The sequence below is a fragment of the Hermetia illucens genome, chromosome 5 (assembly GCF_905115235.1).
Source record: "Hermetia illucens chromosome 5, iHerIll2.2.curated.20191125, whole genome shotgun sequence".
Taxonomy (NCBI): domain Eukaryota; kingdom Metazoa; phylum Arthropoda; class Insecta; order Diptera; family Stratiomyidae; genus Hermetia; species Hermetia illucens.
The window spans coordinates 80,602,512-80,614,708 of record NC_051853.1 but is presented as its reverse complement, the minus strand read 5'-3'; positions in this window follow the sequence as shown (position 1 = coordinate 80,614,708).

The window sequence follows — 12,197 nt, the reverse complement described above, 5'->3', positions numbered from 1 at the left end:
CACTACATTAACAGATCGAAATCTAAATACCTCTTTCTTCGATCCGGCGGGAGGAGGGGACTCTATTCTGTATCAACATCTATTCTGATTCTTTGGCGATTATACTGGTCTCAGCCATAGCTGAGTCGACTGGCATCGGGCATCCAGCCACGATACAAACCCCTCTACAGCGAGCGAGATTTGATCTGCGACTTTTTGCCACGACAACATAACGCTTTAACAACAGAGCCACAAGGACAAATAAAAGTATTATTGCTAACTAATTATCATCGCAGTTCACATTGCATATTTTTGTTTCTTGTGTAATACTTATAAGTGGAAGAATTTGCATTGTGCAATATAATTAATTTGCGAAATTTACTTCATATACATATGCAAGTTTCTACGTATATTATGACATTAATATTTTAGCTAAGAAATTATATTTTGATTATTACTATTTGGCTTTGGCTTTTTAACTTTTGTACGTTGATTTTTTTGTGCATTACATATGCATTCAGCTCAAAATTTAATGAGCGTAACTCTAGGAGAATACTTTCGGTTTAATGACGGCTCAAATCGGGATTAGGTGGTCGGGCTTCACATAAAATGCGCGTGATATAAGGAACAGGATGATGAGCAGTAATGATATTTGCATCTCGAGAAGACAATGAAGACTGTCAATAGGTCAATTAGCAGATGGAGGTATTGCGCTATAGGGATGAAGTTCATGCGAGTTTCGCTTCGGGGAGGCACCGATTCACTTTCGATGTTCTTGTTTTTGTGTTTGCAGTCTGATAATATATTGCTTATATATCATCTGATAACGAATTTCATGAGGTATAATTTGAGGTGGGGGAGAGACAAAGCCTCTAAGCACTCAGACCTTAGTGGTCCATTGTACTCAATTCTCCCGTCTAACGGAATATCCCGGAATTGATTATGTATCGTAGGATTTCCGTTAGTGGATTTGATGCTACCCGCTGCAGTTGAAGCACATCAGCACTAAAAATCTGATGTCTAACGTGTCCGGAGGCGGAGCACTCACATAGAAAATGTTCCATGGATTCCGCTTCCTCATTGCAGGATGTACACATATATCTTTGGTAATTCTTATTCGGAAAATTTACCTAGGTAGTGAACTATGGTCAGTCAGAATGCCCACAATACTTCTGCAAGTCTTCCTGCTTTTCGACAGGATAAATTTTGCAGTATGTTTGTTTGGTGCTAACAGGAAAAGTTTAGCCTATCGAGCAGCATTAAGGCTTCGCCACCTGTCATGTTAAGCTTGTTCTCAGTTTTTGATAGTAGCATCAATCAGTGCTACCGATACCTCAATTGCTGGTTCCGGTCCGAGCATGGAGAAAGTTGAGGCCTTTTTTGCTAAGGCATCCGAGATTTAATTTCTCTCTACACCACAATGACCAAGTACCCAGAGTAAATTCACCGTATTGAATCTAGAACCAGAATTCAATCGGTATCTACATACCTGAACAGTTTTTGAAGCGATCAAAGTACTACTCGACGCCCTCAATGCAGCTTGACTATCGCTACAGATTGCCATTTAACCGCTCGTCAATCATCCAGGTTGCCGCCCTTAGGATCTCATACACTTCAGCCTGAAAGACCGTTATGTATTTTCCCAAAGGAAAATCCCACTTCTCGCTTTTATTCGAAATGTAAACTCCTGCTCCAGAATCATTTTCTGTTTTCGAGCCATCGGTGCATAAGCGAACATCGGCCTAATGATAGCAACATATATCTACATGACTACGTGAGGCCTAGATCCCCATGCCTACACAGCCCATAAGCTGTGAGAGCTCGTGTTATCTTTATCTCTACAATTTCTCCGTTAGCATAGCGTAGATCCACTTTATCAGAGTTTCTTCAACACCATGCTCTCTGGCGGCGTCACAGAGCTTTTGGAAGGGTACACAGTCTAAAGGCCCTGTTCACGAATACCCCCATTGCGTACTCAACCTTTAGAGTTGCATCCTCTATGTTTGAAACCAAGGAATGAAGAGTAGACTCACAGGACTTTCCACGTTGGTAAACATGTTGGTTTTCATTTAGGGGTTGCGAGCTTAGCGTCTTCTCGCGAATGTGACGCTCAACCAGTCTCTTCAGACATTTCAGCGAAAATGATGTTAGGCTGATTTGTCTGAAGTTCTTTGGATTTGAAAAGTCATCTTTCCCAGGCTCCCATCCTTAGAAAATATTTCTTAGAAGTTGCTTTAAGTGCTCTATACCCTCCTTCAGCATCGCTGGGTAGATGTCATCCATACCAGGTGCTTTGAAGTGTTCAAATGATAGCATAGCAGCTCTCGCCTTTTCATTAGTAATTCCCCTTGCAACACCTTCATGTTGAAGGGTTTGCAGAAGCTGCCAATTCACTTCTTCCCACTTTTGAGACTTATTCTCCCGTGTGGTGTACTTCCAAGAGAGTCTGTACAGACTCAACTCTGGAGTTCGTGAAAGTACCATCCGATTTTCTAAGAGAGTAAAACTTGGCCGACTCATCCTTATTAAGGACTCTGCACAACCTGGAAGTTTCCCTTTCACCTTCCAGTTCCTCATAGTATGCCCTAAAAGAGTCTCGTTTCGAACGTTTTACGAGCTTGCTATATTCACACTATGAGTTCCGGAAGTTTAGCCAGTCTTCATATTTATTGCTTTTGCAAGCACGATTTAGAAGTCGTCTGGTTGATTTCCTGAGTTTTTGCGGTTTGTTCACAATGGAACCGTTTTACCACGTTGGCTTCGGGAAATACGACAAGCCTCTTCAAAGCACTCTAAAAGTGTGCGATTCAGAGCTTTCAATTGATCGCCAAAGGAGTCCTTAGTCGCTTAGGGAGCTCAACTTTGTCGCTAAGAAGTTCATTGAATTTCATTTGATCCGTTTTTCCTATGATTCCGCCTTTGTATTACAGGCTGTTCTTCTGCAATAGTTAGACTAAAGTCTAAGTAACGATGATCTGAGAGTGAGACTTCATCTAGCAACTTGCCGGTTTCTAATCAACTCTAACAACTTAGAAGTGGAGAGGGGGGGGGGGGGGAAGTAGGGGCGCACCTTACGTTGGCGATTATCAGACCAGCTGAAGTGATAAAATCAAACAGATTCTCTCCTGTAGGATTGCATTTGCTACTGCCCCAACAAATATGCTGAGCGTTCGCATCACAACTTATTAAACGTTCAAGGCCACTTGATTCTGCATACACTACCAGATCCCTTAGTTCTTGCGTCGGCGGAGGGCACAAAGAATCATATGGTGAGTAAGCAGAGGCAACTATAACGTTTCTCCTCTTACCATTAACCTGGTATTGTAAGTTGACCACACTGAGGTCCTGTGAACAGAATTGTTTCAGCATGGTTGCCTCTAACAATTTTGACATCAGAACGCAGGTCCTCATCGAAAAAGATCCTAGTCCCCTTGACTGATCCAATGCTACAGATTCTGTTAAAACGAACCCATGGCTCTTGAACTAGAAATATACAAGGATAGTCCTGCAACTTTGCCAGCTTTGCCACCAGTAGATAGGAAGAAGCTTTGGCATGCTGCAGGTTGATTTGATTAACTCTTGTAGCCATAAGTGCAGTCTAATATGAAAACCGCCGTTAACTGGCAGGTGGCATTGTGTGTGCTTACTTTCTGACAGTCTTTCACTTTCTGCTGGTCTAAGGGAACAATTCGATCCGATCTGAATGTACATATGTACATATATCAATTATTTTTGATAAATGACGGTAGAGGTATTAGCTAATATAAGTTAAAATGTTCGGCGTTCAAGACAGGAATTTAGCTTCGAATTTTCGGATGAAGCGATGCTTGCCTAGCCAGTAACAATGACTGATTTCCAGGCCCAAGCCAGGAAAGTTTACGGGGAATATGTTACCGTATAACAATTGTCCGCTATTATAGTCGTCAGGAGCGGGTTGATGCAATCAAGTATCACGTCAGTTACCATAAACAGAATGTTTTTAGATCAGTAGCAAACTCAGCGTCAGAAGAATAAGGGCTGAGTTGAATGTTTGACGAATGGTTATTTACTGCTGTTACAACGGATTCTATCTGGCGTTGAACGATGTTTAGTTACTGTTGTCTTCTTTCATAACATTTACCACGTTTTCCAATATGGATGATTGTTTCTTAAAAATGCTTTCAACAGTTGATCATTATATTTTACCGCCTTGATGTGTTCTTCGTAGTTGTAAGTGAAGTCTTAATTAAGAATTTCAAACAGCCGGTTAGCAATCTGCTTAACATCTGTAGGTTTACTTTGACTGGGCGTTCTACTATGGCTATAGCAATTCGTGAGCAAGTAAATTATGGGCAACAACGATAGTTTGACGATTGCTTGTGTTAGACCATCTCCCCCAGGATGTAATCCTATCACTTTCCCAAAAACCCATTTGGAAGGGAATATAAATCTTTAATAAGGATCAAGTTTCTGATAACGATGTTCGTTCAGCGCTGGTTAAATCTATTTCCGTCGCAATTCCAATCTTATAACGTGTAAAGCTGACCATTTTCGCCAAAATATAGATGTAACCCACTATATGGGGTATATTCGTGACCGATATAAAATTGACTATAGAATAGGAGGCTAATAAAATCATTTTTTACACCTAGATTCGTCATTCGTTCTGCTGTGCGACGCCCCGATTACGTGAAATTTACTTTTCCAATCAATGACGTAATTAGAGAGTGACCACAGTTGAAACCTTTTAGAGAATATTTTTTAGTAAGGTTTACGCATGCAAACAGCATGAGTACAGAAATGAATTACAAATGGTTGTTCGAAAGTATATACATCAAAATGTCCTTATAAAGTTGATTGCAATTTTTCAAAACAGGGCGATCGAAGTGATTGACAAGAGAGAAAAGGTTACTAGTTGAACATTTATTGTATCATTTTGATTATAAAATTTCCAGATTTATTCAAAAAATGTAAAATGCAATGTCATTCATGAAAATCGACGTTGTCCTCATCAAATTATTTCTCTTCGTTTGCATGGTGCTTATGACAGTTGTTTTTACACTCGATATAGCCATGGAGCTATTATTCATCAAAATCGATATTGCCCTCCTGTTAGCACTTGAACCAAAGCCAAAACATTTTTTAAGTTTGGTATTTTCATGAGAGCCATTGTGGTTCTTTGCTTCAACTGAACATAAAGAAATGGATGTTTTGCCGAAAACTCGTCGATAATGATGGCAATGTGCGAGGGTGCGTTTTCGTGTACTTCTCGGGAAAGTAAATACAATTGTAAACACCGTATCCCACCTTGCACTGATGAAGGGAACAAGTTAAACCCGAAATATTGGTATTTGCAAAATAAAATATACTTGCCTGTAAACGGTGTTTACAATTATAGCTACGGGTTGTTTGCTAACAAATTTCAATTAATTACTCCACTTATAGTTCTCGCAACAACCCATAAATACTCCTTGGTTCCTGATTCAGCTTCTCGCAAAGGATTTATAATGCACAACAGCGTTGTAATCGGCGAAATTGGTGACGGGAGCCTTTTTTTCGACTGAAATTCCTCCCTATCCCGAATACGAAAAAAATTCAGAGCAATCGAGATGGAAAGAGCGTTCTGGTATAATGGTCGAGCGGATTGAGTGTCAGCCTTTGTTCCGGTTGGAACGTTACTTATCATAACTGTTGTGCTCGACTTAGTGTAGTTCCACTACCGGAAGCTTATCATAAATATTATATATGGTGACCAATGCATGCAATCTATCACATCTAAGCACCATCGTTCCTGATTCGGGGAAATGAACTTTCCAGTTTGCCCACTTAGGGTGGTTTCCATTGCATGCCGTAACCAACAATGCAGTCGTCCGCTTTTCTTAAAGTAGGACCCATCCACTGTCACTTCCGCTCTGTAATCAACACATTCACCGGTAATTGACTCATATTCAGGTTATCTTAGGTTATTTGACAACAATTGATTCCACCCTCCCACCCTCGATTTGTGTCCGTTAATGAAGATAGGAAGACTGAGAACGTTAGTGTTTGTTGGCATTTATCTTCAGTACAACTCTACTTGCCTCTTCTTTCAAATCCAGAGCCATTTGGCCGGTGCCCATTTTTCGGTGAAAGAGCAAATAGATGTCATTATCTTAGACGATATGTTTGAGGAAATATTCATGGAACTCCTTCACGTCCTCCGGAAAAAGCAGCATGGAAACTGTCACCGATAACAAGAAGGAATAGTATCGGTGCTGAACTCTGCCTTGAACTTGAAATTCCATGCAACACATAACACTTTTCACCACCATATGCCGCCCTGTTAATAGCTATTAGTTTCTCTGGAGTGCCCGTCTAGAGCATTCCAGATTCCTTTTTTTGTTTACGCTGTCGAAAGGCTTCTTGATATCAATGAAGAGCAGGTTCTGCTTCCTTGACTAGCGTAATAATAAATTGTTTCACACATCCAGAACACAACACCTAAATCTACTGCTGATTGCGATATGGTGGACTTGATTCGAGGTAGGATGTCAGTCAGTTGCCACACAACTGAGCTTATGGCAGGCTTTGTGCTAGAAAAATGTGCCACCAATGACGAAGCGGTGGAAGCTGCAGAAAACCGCAAACCCCTCACTAAAACGTGTTTCCCCATCACCTGCTCGAGCAAGGAAGCCTCTCCTGGATTGCTTTGAGTTGCTTATGGAAAGTCCTCTGCGAACGAAACACAGTACTATTGAGATGCTCCTCATCCTGGACCAGAATTTCGTAATTAGTATTCTATCTGACACCAGTTCCTAGGTCAAGCTCGTCCGCCTTGCGGATGTCGTAAGTAGTAATCCGATACCGGAATCATGCGTATTTGAGGTAGATTTGCCACAATGCAATAGCACAGTGCCACAAGAGGGAGCGGAGGACTCCCCATAGTCCCACCACTTTACTTCGATTAAATTCGGCCTGTATTGCTGAAATTCTGGCTGAAGTTTGACTATATTTATGGACGCGCCTTTCTCAACAAAGAAGCAAACAGGAGGCGCATATTTAATTTTTAAAATTTTGTACAAATTTATTGAATAGAAATCACGTCAGCCGAACGGATTGAAAAGTTTAATAAACGAAAAACGGCACTCACTGTTTTTTGACACGGTTTCATATATTATTAATGACGTTAAACAAAACATATTGCAGCGTGTCACCTTTATCATGAATATGGGAAAAGTACAATATGTAGGGTCAATGACTACTATACTAAAAATAAACACTATACTCATCGGAACCTATTCATAGAACTGAGAAAAATCTTGCCTTTTATATGTTTTTCGAAAAGCTGCATCAAAATACAGACAACTTGCGGCTTCGTTCAAGGCAGAGATAGAACACCCTGGGCTGGACGAAACCAAAAGTTATCTGTTTTTTAAAAGTGAAAAAGAAAGGTCCGTGGACCAAAAAAGTGACTTTGTCTCCAATCGACCCGGTCAGCGTCAAGGAGATGGTGGAGTCAGAATTTATCCACTAGTTTATTGTTTGATTTCTAAGGAATCCCCGCATATCTTCTGCGACCTGCTTGACAGTTTTTTCTGATAAACAAAAAATAGAACATGTAAGGGCAAATTTTTAAGCACACTTCTATGGTGACTTTGTGACCTTGCCTCGTAATTAGTCAACAGCTTTTTTGGCAAAAAATCGTGTAGAACAGTGTAGTAGATAATACTTTTAAAATGCATAGCCCGACAGTCACACACACGTGTTACAGCTGTTGATTTATTGAAATATGTTTAACTCCCTATAGCGAAGCCTATATTCCCCCTGTATTTTCCTGTGCGTTGTTGTTGTCGTTTCTAGGGCAACCCATTCGTCGTCTTTCCTGGAATTTTGGAAACCATAGCGAGCACTGAAATTTTCGTCTTCTCTATCTACTGCTACATTGAAGGACCCTTCGATAATACACCGCACACAATGATATGTGATGCCCTAATCCGCAAGGAAGTGGGAAACACCCTGGTCTTCTGGACGGGCAGAATCTTAGAGAGTAAACAAATAGAAGCGCCAACAAGTACAAATTCTATTGTCATGAACACTATCAAAGTTGTCCTCAAGGTGGTGATATTATCATCATTAATGTGGAACATGGTAGTTGATGAATTTTTGGGAGAGCTAACAAACACTGAAATACAGGTTCAGGGTTACGCTAATCATATTGTATATCTGTAGGGACAAATATGAGGATACCTTATGTGACATAATCCAAACTGAACTGCGAATCACTAGTAATGTGTGCAGGAAGGTGGGGCTGCGCATAAATCCAGCCAAGTCCAAAATAGTACTATTCGCTAGGTAGCGTAAACTCAAAAGCTTGGTGAAATGAGCAATAGACGTCAAATAGTTGGGAATCACACTAAACCAAAAACTACTCTAGAAGACGCATGCTGAGAGATATGTTGGAAAATGCTGCACTTGCTCAGCGCAACAGCCAGCCAGAGTTACACAAACTTTAAAGGCTGGCTTGGCTGTGTATCACTAGAACAATAAGAACATGTCCGACGGCATCTCCAGAGGTGCTTCTGGGATTGCATCATTCCCATCTGCACATACAGATGCAGACAAAAATGGAGATCTTCAGAATGTCAGAAGTTCAGTCCAGAAAGATACAAATAACAAAGTTGCACTGCATTTGCAGGCATTCGAAAGAAAATTTCAGTTTTCATCACCTTTTTTTCACTATTTATGCAAAAAAGCACCCTTAAAAATATGATATCATCCTGAATATTCATATTCTGGGTAGTTTTGTAAGAAATCATACCTTCAGAATCATCATGATTGGTTCATTACTTTTTGAGTTAGAATTTCCGCAAATGTGAAAAACGTCATTTTGAGAAAAACACGTCTGAGAAAAAATTATTTGAAAAGTCGCCTTTAGGGTATGAAGGCATTTCTCACGCTTAATGCAATGCATTCGTAGAAGGGGCTGACGCCAAGCAATTATAAATGTGCTGTTTACGTAGCGCTACAAGATTACATAAGGACATGGAGCGACTAGCTCGGCGGCGCTCGAGCTTGAGCCCGTACCCGATAGCCCCTCAGTCCCTTGCTCATAAAATCTATAGGGACACCAATTTTAATTTTGCTTTGACATTTTTGCGGCCTATTCTGAGATAGTCAAACTATCGATCTATCCAAAAAAATGTGTTTTCTCCCTTTAAACCAGCAACTGATGGTGGTACACTGACGGATCCCCCATAGGAGAGGGAGCGGAGCGGTCCAAGGAAAACGTACTTTGAACCAACCATAGATAGTTGTGCCTTCTTCCACTTCGAAACGAATATTGCCATTCTAACGGACTGCCAAGCGGCTATTAAGGCACTTAGGTTTTATCAGGTAAATTCCTAACTGGTATGGAAATACCTTAACAGACTGAATACGCTCGGGTTCCAGGCCACATTGAGTTAGAAGGCATCGAACGATAGAGGGAACTGTACTGGGCTAACTTACTAGGAAGCGCTCGAAGGATTGTTCAAACCTCACCAAGAAGAGTTTGCGAGTCATAGTGAGAATACTCGCTAGGCATTGCAGGAAACACTATCACTTGGGGAAGCTAGGGATATCTACGGATATTGTTTCTAGTTTTTGTAAGGAGAGTGATTAAACCTTCACACATGCTCTAGGACAATGTCCGACATGTGAGATACCTGGGAGAATGCTTAATACCAAATGCTAGGTTGAAACATTTGGAAGTACGGAACATAATAAAGTTCCTATCGGTTATAAGTGTAGTAGTGTACTAGTACAGTGTGACGCTCGAAATTTTGACGCTATTTCATTATTTTTCTTTCAATTTTATTGTTATACGATTCTTCTGAAGTAGTACTATGATTTTAATGGAAGCTTAAAATATCCAACAAAATTTTCTTTTACTTAATTTTGCATTAATCGAGGTATGTTTTTTATGACCGAAGTAGACTCGTTGAAAAAAAGATGACCTTATTCATTGCTTCAAATTAAAAAAAAAAACAAAATCAAATAATTTTTAGGTTTGGCATGGGTATGTACAATAAGGGATTCAAATTTCAATCAAATCGGTTAAGTAGTTTTTTGTGAGTGCTCCCCCGAAACTTTTAGTAAAATGCCCCTAAAGTGTTGGCAATCGATTTCTCGAAACAAAGCTTACTAATGGGATGTTCTAAAATTCTTCTTCGTATAATGTGTCGATTTATTATTTTCGAATAGCTTATATTTTTAGTGTCCGGATAACTGCGTGGTTAGAGCGCAAGGCTGTCGTACGAAAGGTCGCCGTTCAAATCTCACTGGTGGCAGTGGGATTTGTATCGTGATTTGTCGTCGGATACCGGTCGACTCAGCTGTGAATGAGTACCTGAGTCAAATCAGGGTAATAATCTCGGGTGAGCGCAATGCTGACCACATTGCCTCCTACAGGGTACTGTAATCCTGTAGTGTACCGTTACGGTCTTGAATGAAGTGCTCTAACACACTTCAAGGCCCTGATCCAATATGGATTGTTGCGCCAACGATTATTATTACTATTATATTTTTACATAATGCCTAGACTTTAGTTGGCTGACTATAACAATGTAGGATCAATTTCTATATTGAAGAGAGGTTGGAAGTAGCTGCTGACGGTTAGTTTCGATTTCTGTATCTACTACGGTACGTTCCTTTCTTTGTGCTAAAAATTTAGAAAGATTTTGAATTTCATTCTGAGATTCTGACTGTACATTAGCAATATGTTAAATACGGAAGGAAAAAAATTAATTTTTAAAATTCCGACACTGTACTACTACTTTAAATAACATTGTTTATAGGTATACTGTAACCAGTACCTTATACACTGTTTTATGAAGATGATGTTTTCCTAGCGCACCAAAGCAAAGATTATTTCGAGTAGCTTGATCAAAAATGGAATGATCGTCTCATGCAACACGATCTTAGATTGAATTCCAATAAAACTGAGTTTTTGACGACCGATTCTAATGAAACAGGCACTATCCCTGTCAAAGGCAATGACCTGCCCAGAACTAAGCGGTTTAAATATCAGATCAATATTATCAGCCAATAGTTTGGAGTGTTGGTTGACTCTAAAAGCCAACGAACGGCATCTCGCAGTAACGGAGACGAAGATATTACGTTGGATCCGTGGCGTAACCCGCCATAATCACATCCGAAAGGGAGCTGCGAGAGAGGCGTCTTCGATGTTGTGGTCACGTAATTTGTAACGAGATTTCACTTGCCAAGATTGGTTTGAACATCGAAGTCGATGAGAAATTACCAAAAGGCCGGCCGAAGCAACGGTGGCTGATACCCTGTATAGTGATTTTAAAGCGTCATGACTGCATTCAAATCAGGCCTTTGACAGAACAAAATAGCGCAACCGATCAAAACTTGACGACTCCGCTTCTGAACGGGACAAAGGCTGAAGAAGAAAGAAGCCACTTCCGCTTTCTAAGCAACATATCTGGCCCGTTTTGTTTTTAAAATCATTTTTTATTTTTAAGAAATAGTTAACAATAATATATAGATTGGAGAAATGAATACAAAAAAAAAACAACCTTTTAAAATAACAAAAATAACTTAAATCTAATGACCAGTGTGGGCTCTCAAAATTTTTGAATAACGATTTACAGACAGAGAAGAGAAACAGTAAGAAATAAAAATCTAATTTTACAATAAGTTATCGGGAAATGGTCAAAAACTTCACAGAATTCACTTAGCCTTAGTGACAAATAAAGAAATATAAAAATAATAATAAATGTTTGATCGCTTCAAAAGATATTTTTAACCTAAATTATTGTTCTTAAAACTATTACTTTTTGGTTTATATATTTTTTCTTTTTTTTACAATAACATCCATAGGGAGAAAAATTAATAATAACAGTTGTAATATTTACAAAGAAACAAAGAATAATAACATATGTATGTATAAGTTAAAAATGGAGGCAAAAGCAGCACCTGTTCAATATGTACATATTTACAAAGCCCCACCAAGAAACAAATGGCAGAACTGAGCACAGCCGCCGCTAATCGGCATCCCGCAGCCACCAGTACCAAGATCTGGATCTGGAGTATCTTCAGTCGAATTCCGGAGCCCCTACAGTCAAGTTCGGGGAATATTCTATCCTTTTGTCCGTGTCCCCGGTATATGATACATAACCGGATCACTGGCAGAATCAAGAATTAGACCATTCCTGTCAAGCTACACGATCGCTTCGGGAGGAATGAGAGTGAGAGTT